Source organism: Peromyscus leucopus, chromosome 6 (assembly GCF_004664715.2).
Source record: "Peromyscus leucopus breed LL Stock chromosome 6, UCI_PerLeu_2.1, whole genome shotgun sequence".
Classification (NCBI taxonomy): Eukaryota; Metazoa; Chordata; class Mammalia; order Rodentia; family Cricetidae; genus Peromyscus; species Peromyscus leucopus.
In genome coordinates, this window is record NC_051068.1 from 74,066,245 (window position 1) to 74,088,076 (window position 21,832).

The window sequence follows — 21,832 nt, forward strand, 5'->3', positions numbered from 1 at the left end:
ACACAGAGAGACTTAATTCTTATTTATAAATGCCTGGCCTTAGCTTGGCTTATTTCTAGCCAGCTTTTCTGAACTTAAATTATCCCATCTACCTTTCACCTCTGGGCTTTTCCCTTTCCTTACTTCTGTAATCTTACTTTCACTCTTACTCTGTGGCTGACTGTGTGGCTGGGTCACTGGCCCCTTCTTTCTCGCTCCTTGATCTCTCTTAGATTTTTCCTATTTACTCTCTCAGCCTGTCAGCCCGGCCTATTCTTTCTCCTGCCTTACTATTGGCCACTGAGTTCTTTATTAGACCAATCAGGTGTTTTATACAGGCAAAGTAACACAGCCTCACAGAGTTAAACAAATGCAACACACAGAATGTAACACATCTTTGCATTATTTTTTTTTTTCTGGAGCTGAGGACCAAACCCAGGGCCTTGCACTTGCTAGGCAAGCACTCTGCCACTGAGTTAAATCCCCAGCCCCACATCTTTGCATTATTAAACAAATATTCCAGAGCATAAACAAATGCAGCACATCTTAAAATAACATTCCACAGCAGCCACCTGTCTTCTTTTCCAAGTAAATAGTTATGTTGCTGTTTCATACTCTTTCCTGTACAGGTTGCACCTCAAGAAAACCATATAGTCCATGAGAGAGAGTTGATTTCCTCCACTTCAGTTCTTGTGGACTGCTAAAATTAGAACTACACAGGAACCTTTGGGAGGAGCTCATAGGCTATTCATTTATTTGGCAAAGTTTAGGAGCCACTGAAGACTATATCTGAAAGTCAGTGAAGTTCCAATGGATGGGAAATTCAAGTTCAGAGAAAAAGTTTTGGAACAGATACACAGGTACCAGAAAAATTTTCCCCTCTCTAAAATAACATTTGTCTTGGTCTGTTTAGGAAGCCATAATAAAGTAGTTTGAGTAACTTATAAATGAAAGAAACTTATTCCTCAAAATTGTGGAGGCTAAGACCTCTAAGATCAACAGATGTGGTGTCTGGCAATGGCCTGAATCTCCTGGGTGACTTCCACCTCACTGTGATGGTACATGGCAGAAGAGCATATGGTGCTCTCTGGTTTCCATGCAGAAGAATTGTAATCTCATTCATGAGGGCTTTCCCCTTATGTCCTAATTAGTTTAGAAGGAACTTGTCTTTTAAGAAGTTCAGCCGAGGTGTTGGCTTTCACCATAGTAACCTGGAGGGATACAGCCATTACAAACACTGTTCAACGATAACTCTAACAGCTGTTGTCTTTGGGTGTATGTACTATACTAGATCCAGTCCTAAACAACTTACCTGTGTGAGAAGAAAACGAAATGTGACAGCCCTCACCCTCAATCATACCTCCCCTACCTAAGACAAGCGGCACCTGAGGAGAGGAGGGCCCTTAGCTTGCTGAGTAGAATAGCCTTCCATTGGTGCTGCCAATCAGAGACTGAGAGGATATAGCAAAGTTCTGCATAAGAAAAGAGATGGACAGGAGCTCTGAGATGGGCTAGGGTAGGATTGGAGCCTCTGCAGAGGGCTAAAGCCAGAGAGAAGAAAGGAACAAGGCTGTCCCCTTGGAGGAAAAACTAAAGCAAGAGGGAACACCAAGTGCCAAGTGCCGAGACAAGAACGGCATAAGAACTGGCAGGTGATTGTAGGAGGCTTCGCTGTTAGCCCCTGATGTAAAATACCCTTCCCAACGAGCTCCCCTCCAGCCCTCATCAATGCCATGGGAATCTGTCCCTATCCCTCACTCTGCCTTCTGTTGTTTCAGTTACCTATGGTCCAGCAAGGTCTGAAAATATTAGATGGAAAATTCCAGAAATAAATCATTAAGTTTTAAGCTTCATGCTGTTCTGAGTACTATAGTTAAATATCACACCACTTTGTTTCATTCAGTCAGAAGTGGGACATCAATCATGTCTTTTCCCAGTGTATCCATGCTGAATATACTGCCTACCGGCTGCTTCGTAGTGGTCTTGGTTGTCAGAGTGTGCATTGGGTATCATGGTGCTCATATAAAAGGATTCAGAACTATCCTAGGTTTCAGGTTTAGACTAGCTATCTTCAAATTTTTCCCTGTGGATAAAAGGAATTAGTATATCCCCTATCAGGTGTCTGTAGATGACCTGCTACATGTTCTACTATAAGACGGTACAGGCAAGAACACAGGCTACCCAAATGCTTCCAGTCAGGAGCCCGATCCTCTCATTCCAGTTGGTGGCAACTCCACAGAGCTGGCCTTCTCTGCCCACCCAGGACTGTCCTGGTACCTCCACGAAGCCTTTGTAGTGTTCACGGAGACTTTGTGGTGATTTTATTTATTGCCTTACTATTCTTCAGGCTGAGAGTGTAGAATTAAAGTGACCTTTAGCCCACAGCAGCTGCTGATTTATCACAGGATTTGTTAGAGCCTCCTCCAGATGCTGATGTTCCAACATGAAGCCATTTAATTTAAAATTGGCTCAGCTGGAAAATAAGGTTAAGGGCTTTTATAGTCACAGTCCAAGGCAGAAATTTTACCCTTTTATATAAGCCCAAGGTGCTAGTGGTAGAAACCACAATTCAAGGAAATTTAAATTCTGGACAGGCAATTTATGCTGTACTTGGAAGAAGGCTAAGAAGTGGGGAGGCACATTCAGTTGTTCATACGAGGCAAGTCTCCACTGGGGCCTCAAGAATGGCTGCCAGAGCCTATAAAGAGGCTACAGATGTGTGTGAGCCTCAGTGCAGCTCAGATGAGATGAGGCAGTCCCCCGACATGTAGAGGGAGCATATAAATTTGTTCCCTGACTCCACCCAGAGCTCTGGAGCCACTGCAGCTGATTGACTGCCTGCCAGGCCAAATTTTCCATCATTAGGTGGTCTGGCATACCTGTCAGAGCCCTTCACCTATTTAGTTCTGTTAAAAGAGTTTTGGAGTCCTCACCTTGTCCTGGAGCCCTGCCAGGAGCAGGTGGGTGGTAGCAGCTGCTACTGGGAGAGAGTTGATGGTGTGGGAAGGAGACATTACTCAGGTAGCTGTCTCATCAGATAATCAAGCACCCAAGCATGAGTCTGGAGACAGAAGAGAGACCAGGGTAGACCGTCTCTCTGTGGTCTGGGGACACATGTGGGCCATGATAGGAAGCTTGCAGAATCGCGAACCAAGCAGAATCAGAGAGAGAGCTCCAGCTGCAGAAAGGATAAGAAGGTGTGGCCTCTTTGTACTTAGCATTTTAGGAATACTGGAATTGAAGGAAAAACTCATAAGAGGGAAAAGGGTGGCTGGAGAAAAAAATATCTCATGCAACATCAGAAATGGGAGTGACAATTTAAGAGATATGACAGGTTATTTCAAATACCAGGAATGCTACCAGTGCCAGAAGAGGAGAGGGAACATCAAAGTCAGCCAATTGAAACCGAAGAAAAAGAGAGACCAAGGCATATCACATGCGAATGTGCATGCACGAGCACACACACACACACACACTCACACACACACAGCATCCTCTGTCTCTAAATCATCTAGAACTTTCTGTCTGTGGCTGTTCAGTAGCTGTACCTGATGTCATACAGGCTTAAGCCTGTGGATGGGGATTTTCCTTAAGACATATTTAATGCCTTTCAAACTCATGATCTTAGACTTTGTTTACTCTTATAATGTTTTCAGCTTTTTTTGTTGTTTTGTTTTGTTTTGTTTTGTTTGGTTTGGTTTGGTTTGGTTTGGTTTGTTTTTGAGACAGGGTTTCTCAATGTAACAGCCCTGGCTGTCCTAGAGCTTGCTTTGTAGAGCAGACTGACCTTGAACTCACAGAGATCTGACTGCCTCTGCCTCCTGAGTGCTGGGATTAAAGGTGTGTACCACCACTGCCCAGCTGTTTATATGAAATTGTTGTGTTACTCTAGTCATCTGATAAGTAAAGATAATGTAACTCTCTTTATTGGAATATTGAAAAAATGTGAGAGGTACAATGTGGTTGTTGCTTCAAATCTCTCAGAATGAAAATCAGCATCTAAAAGTAAAATACGTGTTTTCCATTTAATTCTATTAGAGGACACACTAGGCAAATTATGAGGAGTAAAACAATTGGATAGTGAAGATATTTTGAAATATTTACCACAATCCAGCAGTCAAAAATGTTCCAAGTTCCTACTTCTTTCCCCTTGAAATTTTTGCATCTGCATTTATTCACACTGGGACAAATGCTTACTTCCTGACCCACAATTCTTCATGGTAACAACGAGGCACCCACCCAGGAAAGCATCTTTATATCAGGGTTGGCTAATGGAGTCAGCCTGAGGTTCTGTTCTCAACAAGATTGAATCTACCAGAAACCACCATTGTTACTGAGTGCACACAGTCAGGCCATTAAAACTGTGTTTTTAAGCAAAACAGTATGAGGGAAATGTTGACCATAGGGGATCACTCATCCAGAGATATTGTCCACACTTTGCCAAACATCTGGATTTGGTGGAAAACCATCTGAGTGGCTTGGCTGAATTTTTTCTTTTTTTCATTTAGATGTTTTGGTGTGATGTGGACCCAAGCTCCCACTCAAAATTTGGAGGAGAAAACTGGCAGAAAGAAATCAGAGTAGTATTTAATTCTAGCCTAATACTCTAAAAAGAAAGAGTTCATTTGTCATTGCTCTGATGTGGGAGACACTGTAGGGAAATCACAGCCCCAAAGAAGTCAGTGAGTGGTGGCCAGGCAACAGAAACAATAAACTATACTCTTGGACTGCAATCAGAACCCAGGAAATTCACCAGTAAATTAAACACCCATAAACATGTTACAGGGGAAGATAAACTGCAAATCATCTCAGATGGTATTTATAAATGTGGGTGCATGAATATTAACAGGAAAATAACCCATAATCTTCAATATGGAAATGTGAATGGTTAAAAAAATAAGCACTTATAAACCTTTTGAAGACTGGTGAGTGGAGAAAAACAAAAACAAAAACCAGTAGTTGTCCTAAAGATAAATGCTGTTAGACCAAGAAAGAAAGAAAGAAGGGAATTGAACAATATTCTTCATTAAAATGTGTTCTATGGAGGATGAATGAGTTCCATACTCCCACAGCCTCTAGAACAGTGGTTCTCAACCTTCCTAATTCTGCGACTCTTTAACACAGTTCTTCATGGTGTGGTGACCCCCAACCATAAAACTATTTTCATTGCTACTTCATACTTGTAATTTTGCTACTGCTATGAACTTTTAAACTGTAAATATCTGTGTTTTCTGATGGTCTTAGGTGACCCCTGGGAAAGGGTCATTTGACCTCCAAAGGGGTCATGACCCACAGGTTGAGAACCATTGTTCTAGAGGCATCAGCACATACCCTGTGAATGTATCTATAGGGTAATGGGATTCTGGAGATCAGGGAGTTTCATTGGCACCATCACCATGTCAAAGCAAGGCAGTTTATAATATCATTGCTTTTCATCTGTCTCCGTTTCCTATACCATCCCAAGCTTAGCACAGGTTATGATGTGACTTCTCCACTCTTAGAGAGCAGGCACCCTGAGCACGCACTCATTTTGTCCATACCCTGACAGGCCAACTGCATGCTTAGTCCACCCATCTGATCCTGTTTCTTTATAATCCTCTTTTCTGAAACAGTGTATTGCTATGTGCCCATGCTAACCTGGATCTTGCTATACATACTAGGTTAGACACAAATTGGTACCTTCCTGCCTCAGTCTCAGCCTCCAGACTACTGGAATTACCCATAAGCACCACCATAACTGGCTCTTTCCTTCATCCTTAAAATGGGGGTATTGGCTTCTATCTGCTTCCAGCGATGGTATCCAGCATCATTTTTAATGAGAAGCTGGTATTCTTTTTTTTTTTCCATCACAGGCAATTTATTTTGTTCTATTCATTCACAGTTAATACAGAAAATACTTGGAAACATTTCCATATAATGTTTGACACAGAAATCATCAAATAGAAGTATACAATGTTGACAGGAGGCAGTACATTTATAATTTATAACCCCAAATGTATTTATAAATTAGAAATGGAAAGATCTACAAATGAAATTATGAAGGTTCACCAAAGTCATTTAATCTGTCAGTTTCTCATTCATTTTACTTTTCCTGGTATGGTCTGACAGAATGATTGAATGCTTTTGTACAAAAATCAGAGCCTTAAAAACAAGGATTTGGTGAGATTGTAAAATGGTGTGCCACTTTGGCAAAACAGTTTGGTGGTTGGTCAAAATGCAAAACATTGTTACTCTGTTACTCAACAATTCTACCCTTAGGAATTTATCCTCAAACTACTGAAAATGTGCACCTATGAAACATGTACATGAAGGTTTACAGCAGTGTGTTGCTAATAGTAAAAAAGTTAAAACAACTCAAATAGCTATCAAATACTGGAGAGAAATAAAATGTGGCTTATTCATACAATAGAATATTATTAAGAAGCTGGTATTCTTAAAGCTTGAGAGATTTTGAGAGAAGACATGAGAATTCTGAGGTGCTTTTGCAAAGTGGTATTTCTAGGTGAAAGGTAAAGAAAGCCCAAGGTCTGAGACAAAGAAGAACAGCCTGTAAGGTTACACGTTACATAACATGGTAAAAGTACTAGACACGGCTTCTTTCAGGAAAAAAAAAAAACAGTCATGGACCATGTAGGAGGTGCCAGGCTAGACAAAGCAGATCCCAGTGTGGGTAGGCAATGAACACATGAATAATATTAAGAGATTATAGAAAACTGGGTGGAAAAGAATGAAATGGGATTCAGCTTGGAAAAATGCAAAGTAATGCATTTGGGATCAAGTAACCAGAAACACATGGGCTTTGAGCTGAATTCAGCATCATTGTGCCAGTGGGCAGAAGACGTATGGTCTGATCACTGCTCAGAAGGCCACTCTTAGAATTCTGAGTTCAAATCTCCCCTTTGAAAGTAGAGAATGAGGGGGGAAAAAAAGGCAGAAACTTGCAACCACACACTGAGGGAGGCGAAGTAAAAGCAGGTGGGTGTCTGGGGGTCACTAGCCAGGCAATCTAGCCAAACCAGCAAACTCCATACTCAGTGGGAGAGCATGCCTCAAAAGATAAGGTGGGTGGTGAATGAGGAAGACACTTGGCATCAGCTTCTGGCCCTGATACATGCATGTATGCACACCCACATATGCACAGCACACATACAAATACTATTACTAATACTACTAATAATAAATAATAATTTTGAAAGTGGTTAGACTCACAGAACAGGCTTTTTGGTGTGCTGTGACAGCAATACAGAGTGATGTGTATCCCAGTATAGAAATTAGGATTATGTATGTATTTATGTGTGTGTGTATTCTCTAATATGTTTATATATGTTGTGAAATCAGAAAATATAAAAAAGAGAAGGGCCTTAAATGCCTTCTCTCTCCCACTCTGCGTTTGTACATTTTTGAAAAGGGTGTAATTTATTTTTTTTAAAAGTCTTATTTATGAAACAGTTGATTCACTAGGTAGCCTTGATTTTGTGATTCTCCTGCCTCTGCCTTCAGAGCACAGGAATTGTAGGCAGAGCCGAGCATGTTTAGCATGATCAAATGTTTATTTCCCCAGCCATGGAAGCAAACCTCACCACACCATGACTACCTAGCACTGTACCTTCTAGAAGTTTATGTCTTTGAACATAAATTCCTTCTGCCTTTGTGTGCTCCCTGACCCCAGGTCCCTCTATCTGTCCTTCCACTCTGAGGATCATTTCCTCGCATCCCTGTCTACACACACATATGTGTGCATTCCGCTCATAGAGAAAGCAGGAAGCCAGCTGTGGTGTATCCCCTTTCGCCAGAGCGTATTTGCCCCTGTCTGTCCTTGCTCCACTCTCTCCATCTGTCCTTCAAGGCTGTGGTCATGCTGCACTGCAGGTCTGTTGGTCCCTTCATACATCTGCACCTGAGGGGAAGGATGAAGTCTCAGTCATTCCCCTGCCTCTGTTGCTCATAATAAGGCCTGACAGGAACAAATGTCTTTTCATGAGCGTGAAAGGAATGAAAACATTCTGGTTTCTCCCAATCCAAAATCCTTGACTGTGTCCAAACCAAGAGATTTAGGGAGGTGATCTGTGTGGGGTCATCACATTGTCAACTTCAGTGTGGAAGTACAACATTGCTCACTGTCCTCGGACACTTAACACTTTACAAGAACAGGGATTCTTTTTCATAAATCAAATCTAATGAACCCATCAAAATGTAGTCACCCGCCCACTCACTCACCAGCACCACTAACATACTGGCCAATTGTGTCACTCAGCTTCTCCTCCAATATGTTTTATATAACACTATCTTACACAATGCATTTCTCTCCCAAACAAGAATTGCGCGGTGAAATAAATGGGAAACATTTGGTTATACGGAAGCCGCTTGCTTTATTTTTTCTGTCCTATGTATCACCAATCTCACCCAATCTTATCCCAGAAATTTTTGCTCATCTGTCACCCTGTCATCTTCGGGAATCCGGATGGATTGGAAGCATTTCAGGATATGTTGAGTTTTCCCACCAGGCGACATTCCACATCTTGTAATAATATAAATGGTCAATGCTTACTGTGTGCCAGCCCCCCTCCCACACACATTGCAGTACTTCATATGATTAACGCCTTTCTCTCTCCCAGCCTTCAGCACAATTATTATTTCTGTGCCACATGACAAAGCTAAAGTAGAGAGAGGTGAAGACACTTGCAGAGCCCCACACAGCTGACACTGGCAGGCAAGAATTTACTCGAGAACCTCTGACCCCAGTGCCCAGAAATTCAAGCTGAAATCTCACTACCTGTAATTGTCATATAAGCTGACTTCTAGTTCTAAGTCCAAGTCTATGGCAGTTAAACACTTTAAGTATTTTAAAGCAACTGACACTATTTCAGAGACCTCTACTCTCTAAACACTCAGGAATTCTTTAAATGATAGGCTGAACTTCTTTTACTTTGTAGATAATTGGCCTCTCGGCCACAGAATGCATTCTAGGTCCTCATCGAGTGTGTAGGTCTAGAGCTCAGTGAGAGAACACTTGTCTAGCAAGTGCAACGCCCTGAGTTCAGAACTCAGCTCCAGCAGTGGGGTGGGGTGGGGTGTGTAGGTCTCAGAAGTGACCCAGACAACCTGAAGTGATTCAGCTCTCACCAAGACAGCAAACTATCCCCTCATTCTAGGAACTCACTGCGCTTTGGGGTTTGGTCCATATGCTTGTTTAGGGCATCCATACTGAGCTGTCAGCCCATGTTTACCTAGACAGAAAGTAAAATCCAGACTTAGAAAAGCACAAGGTTAAAAAATAGTTCATGACATCTTTTAGAAGTAACAGAAACATTTAATGAGTAGAAACTATCCTTGACTAAGTGTCACTACCAAGGATGATCTGAACCATGTAGGTCTCACAGGGGACATTTCTTATGTCACTTCCTCAAAGTCCTGGCCCTGGCAGATGAAGCCAGTCCTTTCAGGAGACAGTTATGGATATGTGTCAGCATGGCCTCAGGACAGTTCTGCAGCCATGGTCAGTCCCTTCTTCTCTGTCTTCCCCACAGCCTTAATAGTGCAAGCACTGTGGAAGCAGAGACAGGAGAAAGGACAAAATGGGATTTGTAAATGAAGAAATAAATTACAGAAGTGTAGAAGGGACTGGACACTTGGAAACATGACTCTACAGCACACTGGAAGCACTCAGTTCAGAACAGGTTTTGAGCAGCCATCACCTGGAGAGAGAGGCAGCCTCCACTTGGATGGGAATTTCCTCTCTTGACAGATGGGAATTGAGTGTCTGTTGGCTAACATTTCCCCTCTAATTACTAATTATACCAGAGAAAGGAGCTTTATAGCCGGAGCCCTGGAAATATGAAATTTGATCAGTAGAGATTTGCAGGAAAGATGGAAGATTGATGTGTGACGTCAGACAGCTGGCGTGGAGGCCCCGCAGGCCAGGGGGCCAGCAGCTGCTCACAGTGGATTTGAGAGTGGGAGGAGGGTCCAGGAAGGGGGGGATCAGAAGGGGTCTGGAAGAAGAGAGATAAGAAGAACCACGCTAACAATTTCGCTCCCTCTCTCCTTTTTCTGTCATCTCAGATACGAACACATTAATCCTCTGAGTCTGAAGCCAGAGCCAACAGGTGGTGAGGCCGAGTCCTGCACAGAGGCAGCTGCTGGGACTGAAGAAGAAAATGGAGCTTCAGGTGGCAATGCACAAGCCGTTCCCCTCCACCCTAAGCAACGCTCACAAAGAGACCGTGGCATTTTGTCAAGGTCATAACAGCCAGAACATTCCCTAGGATGGTGAGGCAAAAGGAATCATCTAGAACCAGACACAGTGGAGCCCTTGACTTTCCAGTTAACCATGCCTAGTCCTGGCCCTCACCCCTGGCCTCTGCAGTCTGAGCCTCTAACATTGGACCACTGTATCTCCTCGGTTACTATCTCTCACAGATCAATCTGAAATGTTATAATACGTATGTAATTTATTTTGGGCATCCCCACATTAGTAGTGTAAACCCCAAGGAAACAGAAGCCACCTGCCCAGAACTGTCTCTAGCAATGTGCAAGGCTTTGTGAATAGGTCTTAAATGAGTCAACCGGGGAAGGGAAGGTACACGGGGAGAGAGGAAGTGAAGAACTGGGCTAAGCTGAGCCCAGTTCCTGTGCCCTAGGGATGCATAGGCAGTAGGCGTTGTAGCAGGAACCAAGAGCAAAGGAGATTGCTCACCATTAGATGTTCTAAAGACAAAGAATGAGGGTTTGATATAAGTACTCAGCCCCCATGCAACAAACACACACAATAGACTCTCAAAGAGGAACAGTTCACTAAAGTCATGTGCAAAGACACCCTTCCCTCTGCCACCAGGCTGCACCCATGATACCACCTCTAATGTATACCTGACATTATTTTCAAGTTGTCTCTAAGACATCTATATGAGCCTGGCATTGCTACTCCTAATATCAGAGCCATGAGTATTAATACCATAAAATCAATGGCAACTGGCTGTAGATTATTAAAAAAAAAAAAAAAAAAAAGGTATAAGACCCAACAGCTGGCCATCCTGCTTTGCTAGCCAACTCTCTCTCCCAATCAAACTACTTCCTATTTGTCTTTGATGTCTGTCCTTGACTGTATATTCTTTGTGGTTTAATTTTATGACAACCAAAAAAAAATATTCTTCCCATGACTCTGTTTTCAACTATAATGCAATAAGCTTATTAATAATAGTGTCAAATAGGGTGACTAACATACTCACAGACATAGTATATTAAAATAATTAAAATTCAGTACCTTTCTTATATTAATACTATTTTAGAAGTCTGTTCTACTAAATGAGACGTTAAAAGCTCTGTTCCCGTGTACTAAATGGTCTCCTGATTTGGGAGTCCTCTATAACGTGTGAGGTTTGAGAGCCATTGCTATCAGACCTGACAGCATTCTGAAGAATTGCTGGACCCACATGCTCCCATCCTCACTATGTTGTGAATGAGGCACCAGACACCCAGAGGCTTTGTGTGGCTTGAGGACTGGTATATTACTAGTCCTGATTTTGCTTGCAGGACTTTTCATAGGGACCTCACACTAATAGCTTTGAGCACCAAGGCAGAGCACAGATAGCAATCTCTGATGTTTTGTCCTTTTCATTATTGATTGATTCAACTCTAAACTCCCACCTCCTTAAGACTCTGGGTGGCTTCAAAAAGGCTGTGCATTTTCTCTCACTATATTTTACTCTCTTCATCCTCAGAACAGCAATATACACATGGAGCCAATCACTATAAACTCATGGGACATAGCAGAAAACCTCCCTGGGATGCATATACAGGGCTCACTGACCTAAACATTTGAGGTTGTGTTTTTTGAGAAGGGTGTAAGAAAATCCTCGTCTCTCTTATGGGTGGCAGAAGTCCTAAGCCCTGTTCCTGTTAGAGTGAAGTTCCCACTTCTCAGGCATGCACAGTTCTCTTCCACAGCAGCCCTGAGTGAAGTCCTACTATAAGCTGTGTCAGCCTCACCATCAGCACAAAGCAGGAAACGCAGGTACAGTGGCTCCTCACTCCTCATTGACCAACAGAAAGAGACCAGCAAGCAGTCCCTGGAATCAAAGGAGGATCTGTGAAAGTTCTAAACTAGCATGGCCCACTTTTCTGCTGACTAACGTGTTTTGGTGTTCATGGGCAGGCTGGGCACCATTTCTTCCATTTTCTGTATCTGTTCTCAAAACCTTTTGTAGTTAAGCAGAATACAAAAATATTGTCCCTTACAAGGACAGAGTCAACAACAGCCCCATTTTCCTTCTCTCTGAGGATTCCAATTCATCCCTCAAAATTCAGCTCATTGGGGCCAGCAAAGTAGCTCAAGTGGGTAAAAGCTTTTTCTGTGTGCAGTGGTGTAAACAGTAAGTGTCCTCCATATTCTTGGGTATTTGAGCATTTGGTCCCCCATTGGTGGCACTGTTTGGGAGGTTGGGAGGTATGGCCTTTTGTGGAGAGTATGTCAGGGAGGCAGGCTTTGAGTTTCAAGATCTACACCACTTCCAGTCTGCTTTCTCTGCTTTAGCTTCAGCTAAGATGTGAGTTCTCAGCCTGCAGCCTGAGCTGCTATACCTGCTGTCAAGCTGCTGCATCCTCACCACCTCGGACTCTCATCCCTCTGGAACTGTAAGCCCAAATAAACCTTTTCTTCTACAACCTGGCATTTTAGCACAGTAATAGAAAAGTAGCTAATACACTTTGCAAGCCTAATGACCTCAGTTAGATCCCTGAATCTCACTACAGAAGGAGAGATCTGACTTCTGAAAGTTATCCTCTGACCACAGCTGTGTTATGGACATGGTATGCACACATGCTCTCTCTCACACACACACATACACACACTCACGTGCATGTAGAAATAAGTGTATTTTTAAGGACTCATCTCACTGGTAGGTACCTGATGGGGGCACCGTTGAATCCGGAAAGGAATGAGACTCCATCCTGTGTGCTCCTTCAGCATCCACGGGCTCCTAAGTATCAGCCGGCCTAGTGGGCTCTAAGCAGCTGTCTCACAAATCCATCTCCTCAAACTGTGCTTCTCTTGAGAGCAGGGGCAGGTGTTCTTTACCTTTGACACCCCCCTCATTCATGCATTTTACACCCCTCTCTTACACATCCAGGCTTAAAACCAGGGCATATCTAACATACTCAAAGAATGGGGATGGAGACCCGAAGAATGCTAAATGGCTTACCAAAGTCACCCAGAAATTAGATTTCAGTGTGACATTTATTGCAGTGCACAGATCTAAACGAGGCTGCCACCATGCTTTTGTGATGAACATCCGCAAAGAGTGACAGGTAATTTTAAGAATCATTTGACTACCAAAGACGTGAAGAACATGGAGCCCAGGCCAGTTCATTCTTAAGTCTGATTAGATGATGGCTTATGGGCTCCATCTAAGCTTTAAATCAGGATCTAATGGAAATTAAACGGTGGCTTTGGCTTCACAGGGAAGGAACTTGGGGCTAATCAGCCTTAGGAAAGCCACCATCTGAGATACCAAGGCAAAGCAAAGGAATGCCATCGATTAAGTCTCCTGTCCAGAATGTTCCAAGCCTGTGATGAGAGGAGATGGGATTGGAATCCTAGCCACAGGCTTAATTGCTTTGCAAGAGGCCACAGCTGTTGCTGCAAGGAAGCTCAGGGAAAAATTCTGCTTTCTTACTTTCAGCTCTTTGCTGTGCTTGCTAGAGGCTGGTTTTTGAGCCACCTGATGACCATGCCTGGGGCAAATTATTGTTTTCCCAATGTCCTGTGTCTTGTCTCTGTTTTTCATTATATGACCAGCACTCAGTGTAATGCCTGGAATGTAGTTCCTGCTCAGTAAGTGTCTGATTAATTAAATAAGCCATCAAAAGTTGAGCTTTGGGAAGGAAAGAGAGCTCCCTGCTAACTTTTTCAACCATGATTCTCCTTAGCTCTTCATGTAGACTATAGACATGTAAAGGAATAGAATTAGCATGGACAGTTTGATTTTGTCTAGCTTCTGCCTGTCTACAAGAAGCTTGTCTTGCATAGTCCATGATTAAGTCAACTCTTTGTAAGGCTTCTTTCCTCTCCTGTGATGACAACCAACCCCAGAATAATTAATGAGGTGGCCCACATTTCCAAAGCCCTCTGCCTTTGAAACAGTGAAAATGACCTAATGCCCAACAGAACCATGGCATATATGGACTTTGCCAGAAGTCGATTGCATGGGGTAAAATCTGGAGAGTTATTGGCTTAAGTGGTGTTAAGCAGTGCCTGTGATTAGAAAATGAAATGAAATAGAATCCCCTCATGGAATCAAGAACAGCCAGGCGTTGTCTGAAAATAAACAAGCCAAAGAAGCATGGGTAGCAGTCCCTTAATCCTCAAACCTGTTCTCCTCACTTTATGTCACTTAGACTTCCAAACATGTGTCCCTGACTTCTATCTGTAGCCTTAAACTCAAGCACGCCCGAGCCTTTCTTCCCTACGTGTTAGCTATCCAATCTGCTCAGCTCCTTTAAGACCCAATAAAGAGATTATAAAAGCTCTGGTTCATGATGAAATATTGTATAACATTGACTATTCTTTGTGGGTAAAGAAATTTGCACCAAGTTACGTTATTTGGAGACGGGAATGTCCTTTCATTGTGAAACATATTGTTGTTATAATGCATACATGCAATTACTTTGATTTTTACTAACAACGCAAGAGCATTTATTTACCCCTCTTTCTGAATACTCTACCCAGAGCAAAGGAAATGACGGGTTTCTCTGAGTGCTGTCATAACTCCAGGGCTTTCCTAGATTAAATGCAGTGACAACTTTCAGAAAAGGGAAGTCCCCTAAACAGCAACAAGAGCTCACATTAACAAAGCCGCTTGTAACTACCAAAGCATAGCATTAACTTTTCTTTAATTTGAACTTCATAATAACTGTATCACATAGAGTTTAAGTATAGTTTCCCTGCATGTGACAGAGTAACTTAAAGACAGAGAAGGTCAAAGACCTAAGCATGCATTGCCACCGGCGTCTTCAAAGGGAGCCATGTGTTCCAGGGACAGCAGCCTGGACCAAGACTCCAGGTCCCAGCAGCAACATATAGGAGCTCAACGAGGACACAGTAGCATGGGGGAGGTATTTCAGGGCAAATGCTTGATTTTTAGGTTTGGCCTCAAGGCAATTGAAAGTCATTATTAACGCCTAGTTTTCATCACGCCTCAAATCTAATCTGAGATCTGTATATTCCTCAGGGCTCTGACTTTCCGCCTCTAGGTTTAGTATCTTGTAAAATGTTTGCTTAAAACAGCCTCCTCCCTCTCACAGAGCCTCACAGATGAAGTGAAAACCCAAGACTCCAGCCACTGTGATTAAAGTCTCCTTACTACATTTTACAAGGATTGGGTGATTAACATTCATAGCCTTGGCCTCTTTCCAACAGGGAGAAGGAACGCACCTCCTCTGTGCCTGCTTCCCTATGGTTCCCACTGGGGCTACTCCACAGAAACACTGTGTGGGGACTTGGATCCAGGCAGGCTGGGCAGGGTCGAGTTGCTGTGCCAACCCCATTCTCACTGTTCTTTAATTTAGGACAGCTGAGGACCACCTGGATGTGGGAAACCAGATTGACTCCTGTCTTCAAAGGAGAGGAGAGGCGAGGAGAGGAGAAGCATAATTAACTTCAATCAGTTTCAACTGTACTGGTCTGGACGATTGTGTAGAACTGGCACCTTCCTCCTCACTGTGAAAGATTGGGGTCACATGCAGGTAACAGATGGCTATTTCAGGACACCTGGCAGAGGAACTGCCCATGGAAGTTGCTTCACTTTGCCTGATGAAAGCTGTTTAAGACCAAACTATCACATCTATATCTTAGTATTGTTTTATCTTCAGCACAGTGGCTGCACCTTAATCTACTGCTAGCTCAGCCGGCAATTGCCACTCTGCAGTTACCAGCCTGCTTCTCTAGCAACACATGGCCTGGCCTCTCGGGCCACAGCCTGATAGGAATTCTGTTCCCACAGGCACCAGCTCTGTAGCTGCTACGAAATGCAGCTTTACCTAAATCTCTATATCTATCAGAAAAAGTCATACCACTCCAAATCACTCCCTGCTACTTCCTGTCATTCTCTGTCTCTCCTGGATACCGTCGGCTCTATGATGACTTTCTGTTACTAACTCAGTCTCCTGACCCAAGGTTAATTTTATTTAGTCAATGCAAATGCAAACTTGAGGTTCACGGTGTGATCAAATATCCCCCAACATCTTAGCTCTCATAAAATATATATTCTCCTCTTGCTGAGAAGAAAAAGTGTTCCATGGTGGTAAAGGAAATAAGAAAGGGTAATAGGGGTGAGAATAACCAAAATGTTATGTGTGTGTGTGTGTGTGTGTGTGAGAGAGAGAGAGAGAGAGAGACTGTCAAAGAATAAATATAATTATATATGTGTGTGTACATATATATGTGATATATATATACATATATATGTATATATATCCCAGAAGTCCTCTAAATATTAATAGTAACACTAATGCCAACAATAAATAGCTTACATAATAAAGTTGCATGACTCTTAAGTTATTGCTGCATTTGTGGGGAAAGGGAAAAGAGAAAGGGTAACAGAAGAGAACATTTGCTAAATGCAGAACCCATATATATATATATATATATAAATTTCATATCTCCTGGTATTTCAGGTTTCATTTCCTTAGCCAAAAAATGACATTGCCTTTCTGGACACCAGACTGCACTTCTTGAGTGGCCTGAGCTGAGTATAAATGTTTCTAAAACAGTATGTTTCAAATTATTCAAGGTCCACAAACAGAAGATGTCTTATAGAACACAGAGGACAAAATGCCCATAAACATCTTCCTGAGAATAAAGAAGCCTTGTGGTGGTAAAAAGTAAGGTCTTAGGGCTGGAGAAATGGCTCAGAGGTTAAGAGCACTAGCTGCTCTTCAGGAGGTCCCGAGTTCAATTCCCAGCAACCACATGGTGCCTCACAACCATTTATAATGAGATCTGGTGCCCTCTTCTGGCTTGCAGGCATACATTCAGGTACAACACTGTGCACATAATAAATTATTAAATCTTTTTTTTTTAAAAAAAAAAAAAAAAAGTAAGGTCTTGGTGACAAAGCAGATGCACCCTAGTATTTTCACTTTGCAAAAGAAACAATCACTACAAGACTTTTCAATTTGTTTTCAATAGAAATGGGGGTAACAACATAATAGATGTGACAGGCTATCTCAAATACCAGTAATTTTACCAGTGGCAAAAGACAACAGAAGGAAGATCAATTTGGCCAATTGAAGCCAAAGAGAAGGAGAGACAAAGGCATAACACACACACACACACACACACACACACACACACACACACACACACACACGAGAAAGAGAGACAGAGACAGAGACAGAGAGGGGGGAGGGGGAGGGAGGGAGGGAGAGAGAGAGAGAGAGAGAGAGAGAGAGAGAGAGAGAGAGAGAGAGAGAGAGAGGAGAGAGAGAGAGAGCAAATCTAGTTGTCTGTGCTTATTTATCCTCCTAAAACATAACTTCCCTGGAAGCAGAAGAGGCTGATTCACCTTGGAAACACTAACAAGTCTGAGTACTCTTACTTCTGTCATTATAGTCCACTTGAAAATGTCAGTCTGTTGGTCTACTGAAAGAGAATCCTCCCTGCTTCTCTCTTAGAAGAAAGGAGTACAAATCTACAAAGTCCCAAATGGACTAAATCAGGGAACTTTATGAAGTCCTGGTTCCTATAGATTCTGAGATGGGCTGGCTGTTAAGTAACTATGGCCTTAGGGAGATAGATGAACCACAGACAGCTAAGAGAAGTACGTGTATGGATTTAAAAATGCAGATGCTTGAACTACATTGTTCACCGTTTTAGTGTATATTTTTAATAGGAAACTCACATACAGATATATAATAAATACATAATTTTATTACCTTGGACCCCAAGACACAAATTATAGTAAGGTAATCTGTCATCTGTGGTCAGTTTATCAGATAAATGCCTGCTTACTGAAACTAAGAATATCATAAATGAAACTCCCACCTATAACCCTTGATCATTTAGAAGACATCAATATAGATAGCTCATTCCTGCTCCCCAACCTAAATCCCTCCAGGGCAGCAGCTCTATGTGGTCAGCTATATGTTGACCTGAGCAAAGGGCTGACTCCATCTTTTAAGTCCCAACTGACTATATCCTTCAAAACATCTGGTATGGGGCTGCCCTCTGGAGGCTTAAGAAAGTTGTTTTTGTTTGTTTGTTTGTTTTTCTTTTTTTTAAGGCAGGCCATTGATTTCACTGAAAGCATTGAAGATACTAAAGTTGGACATCACCATTGGACTATCTAATTCAGCCTTCACGAATGAGGGTACCAAGTTTCAAACATAAGGAATGAACCTGCAGAAACACAGTCACCTTCAGAGGGTCCACCTAGCAAGACCATGATCAGGAAAGTTACTGAACCTTTTTAAATGGATGTGGAGGGGGTGGCTTTAAGTCATCTGCTAGTATCCACGTCGGTCAGGAAAAGCATTTATGTTTTAATAGCATGTACTGAATCCCTGGTATGGAATAGACCGTGAGGTTTGAAAATGTACAGCTACGTCTGGAAAGCCCTCATATTGGGCATCAGTGTTTTTCTCTGGCTGGAAGGATAATGATTGAGTTTTATGTTTTCTGAAAGACTTCAGGAAGAAAGAAAAGGGAAAGAAAGGACAACCACAGGTCAGGTCAGAGAAGGCAAATTCTAGTTCTTTCTTCTCAGTGGGTGAATTTGAAATCAAAATAAGCATTTAAGCAAAAACAAAAAGAGGCTAATAACTGGTTCTGGGGAGACTCTTATTCCCTACAGACGAAAAAAAAAAATGATCAAGAATTTGTTGTCAATTCTAAGCAACAAGTATATCGATACACCAGCTAAAATGTATTTTCTCAGATGTAAGCAGCAAGATGCTATTTAGTACTGACTAAGCTGAAAGTTGTCAAAAACTTTTTTGAACACACGATTTAAGTCTGAGAGCTACACTGCTTTCAGGGGATAGATTTTTTTTTTTTCTCTTCTTGGTGGAACTAAGCACTATTTCTGAAATATCTGGCTAGATCTTAAAAGCCACTTGTGACAGGTGATAATTGATTATACATTGCCTTTTGCCAGAAACTCTAATGTCATTGGCATACAGAGACACAGAAACACAGTATGTGCGTATGCATGTGTGATGTGTGTGTGTGAACGCGCGCACGTGTGTGCAGAGGACTGGAACACAAATAGAGGGCTTCATAAATTAAATTTAATGTTTCATAGCCCTTCTTTAAACAAAGTAGGTGTGGAAATTATTCCAAGTTAAAATATATTTCTGTACAAAGCTAAAGCCAATGGCTGAGTGTATATGTGAAAAAGTAGGAAAAAGGAAAGTCACATGTGGAACTCACTGAATATTAAAAGAAGAAAAAGGCGCTTTGATATCTCACAGGGAAATAGCAAACACTGAAATTTCAATTTCAAGCACGATCTGTACAAAAATATAACAATAACAATTATAACAAATATATATATATATATATATATATATATATATATATATAAACACACAGTCATACAAATATAGCACTGAACAGGAAAATTGTCCTGGAGTGGGGGCGAGGGGGTTCATTGAATGATCTGATCTATGCATGTCATCTCCAACTTAATGTAGTCATTTTTAGTTCATTAAAAAAAGTCAAATTTCTTCAATTGCTGAGGAAAATATTCTGTTTACGTATGTTCTTAGGGAGAGAAGAAACTGAAAGCAGATGGGAAAATTAGAGTGAGAAATTAGTTTAAATGGGGACATTTAAGATATGTCATTTGCTTAAAACATTTTGAAATGGCTTTTGTCCCCTCCAGCAAAGGTGATAAACCAACCGAGTGTGGGTCCAACTGTACTCAGGTCGGCTCTTTGTGTCCTGTGCCTCCAGTGAGCCTGGTTTGTTTGGTTGTTATTTCTCTTGCTCCTTTCCAAGATTTTCACAGACTGGCCTCCTTCCATCATTCTGTCCATAGGCAATTGTTGTCCTAGCCAGGAAAACTCACATGGCTAGAGTAACAGTCACTATGTGTAGTTTTGATGGTTTTTGTTTGTCTGGTCCAAAGCAGTTTCTTACACATCCAGCCATCGTGCATTAGACGCTACAAAACTATTTGCTAGGCCTGTGGTTAGTGTTATTTTCTGCATGCTAGAAGATAGTAAACATTACTGTAAAAATAAGTGACATTTTACAAAAATTGTGTTTCCTGTGCATGTGTATTCACCGAAGGCACATGTACAGATTGTGAATGAAAACTGAATTTCTCACTGTGGGCGATGGTTTATAAGTCCCCTCATTCACAGAGGGGAAGAAGTCTTCCTTAATACAATATTCACAGATACATCATATATTCCACATTTATATCATTTCACAAATACAAATCATATCCCCATCACAGACATTTATTTTTTTATTCCTGCACATGGACATGCTTTCCAAATCCTTCTTCCAAGTAGCTGATATTTACAGGCTTTGGATACACTCTTAGAGTGCTCATCACTACAGAACCCTCAAGGTCTTTTTTCCTCTCCGGTCCATGTTCTGCCCATTTCCTCTCACCTCCTCCACCATCTTTCTGAGTTGCTGTGGCCGAAAGTGAAAGGATTGATTTTCCCACTGTCTGCCCAGGCCCCTCTTCTGTGGTTGTCATATCAAGAAATACTGCATAGCTGTGATTTCTTCAAATGTTTGAGGGAATACCATTTATATGTATGGACAAGCATGGGAGTGTCTTGTGTATTTACAGCAGTCTCCTTACCTTGCTTTCTAAGGAGAATCCTTTTGTTTCATAGCTGAACTGCTGAGCCCTTACTGGGTGTGCTAAGCAGAGGAACATGTTTTCATTGTATCAGTTATCAACCTGACAGAATGCAGAATCACTGGAGAGATGGGCCACGGGGCATACCTGAAGGAGATATCTTGATTATATTGATATGGAAAGACCTATTCTAACTTTGCATGGGACTATTCCATGGACAGAGGATCCTAGACCATATAAAATGGAAAAAGTGAGCTGAGCACTAGTATACATACATTCATTCATTGTTCTCTGCTCTCTAAAATTTATTTTTATTTCACATGTATGAGTGCTTTTCCCAAGGGGATATATATATCCCATATCTGCTTGTTGTCCAAAGAGTCCAGAAGAGAGTGTTGAATCCCCTGGAACCAGAATTACAGCCAGTTGTAAGCCATTATGTTGGTACTGATAACTGAATTTGCATCTTCTAGAAGGTCAGCAAGTGCTCTTACTGGCTGATCCAACTTCCCAGGCTCCTGCTCTCAACTTCTTACAGATGCTGTGGCCAGTGCTTCAAACCCCTGCTCCCTTGACTGCCCTGTGATGATGGACTGGGAGCTAAAACAAGGCCTTTCTTCCTTAAGTTGTTTCTGTTCCATCCCAGCAACAGGAAGGTAAGATGCACGCCAAGATGCAAAACCTAAAAAGCAGAGAGAAGGAAAATGGGCATACAACATGAAGAAAGGAAAGCACGGCTACAACCCGAGAAGAAGAGAACAAGTCCAGAAAGCAAGGAGAGAGGGTGACGAAGGGGGAGTAATAATGGATTATGGAGGACAGCCAGTCCAGAGTTTGCTAGAAAGGTATAAGAAATGGAGATTCTGGGCTCTTTTCTAAAAAGTAAAGCATTTCTCCTTTGCTACATGTCCAGGAAGCCCTTGCATAAAAGCATTTTATTGTGTTTCTGTGCTGTGTGGGGTCATGTTGTAGCTGCTGGGGATACTTCATTGTGCCTTTAGACACAGAAAACTTACTTGGGATATGACTGTGGTGTC